We start from the raw sequence: 841 nt of genomic DNA on the forward strand, positions 1-841 counted from the left end.
AAACTCAAGGCAAGGGTCGGCAACCACTTTCACCGCTGACTCCTTCGAGGACTCTGTAATTTTCCATCAACCTCTCTTTAAATTAACAAAATATATTGACTTTTATTACACTCAATGGGTGGTAGCTTTTTTAAACAAGTGCATTTTATATTTAACCCAATAACTGCTGTAGTAGAAATAAAAGAATGAAATAAACTTATAAAAACAAGCACTCCATCCCACACTGTCAGAAGTAGGCAAAACTCTAAATATTATAATAGGATGCTTTATTTTGATTCTGGGTCTACAGTGAACCTTCATTTAAATTAATGTCAGGACTCAAGTTATATACAATACAATAAAATTAGTGTTATGCCTCAAAATAAATGTCACACCCTTTTGTATCGACAGTACCTTATAACAATTTCCTTCCTACAATGAACCTTTGGGGTCAATATCAATCCTGTCGCCGACCCCTGACTTAGGAGGAAGGCATATTAATCCTTTGTATACTTTTCTCTTAATCTATCTATTTAACAATCAGCAATACACGACTATTTGATAAAAATCAAAGAAGGTACTTTTACCCTTATAAGACCTTACATATGAAACATGTAAAAAATTTGTGCATATATTTAAGTGCAGATAGAAATCCTCTGTAAAAATGGTGCTTATGTGCAAATATATGATCACATACTTCTGAGAAATTTCTCATGCAGTAAGCAGTGATATATGTGTAATAAAATTTAGTAGCAAAAACGGTTTTAGAAATATTATGCATTTTTCTTAGTGTAATAGTGCAATATCATACAGGAATAATTGCTCGGCCCTGTGCAAGAATGAGGTAAGCAACATATTTTCC

The sequence above is a fragment of the Penaeus monodon genome, chromosome 22 (assembly GCF_015228065.2).
Source record: "Penaeus monodon isolate SGIC_2016 chromosome 22, NSTDA_Pmon_1, whole genome shotgun sequence".
Taxonomy (NCBI): Eukaryota; Metazoa; Arthropoda; class Malacostraca; order Decapoda; family Penaeidae; genus Penaeus; species Penaeus monodon.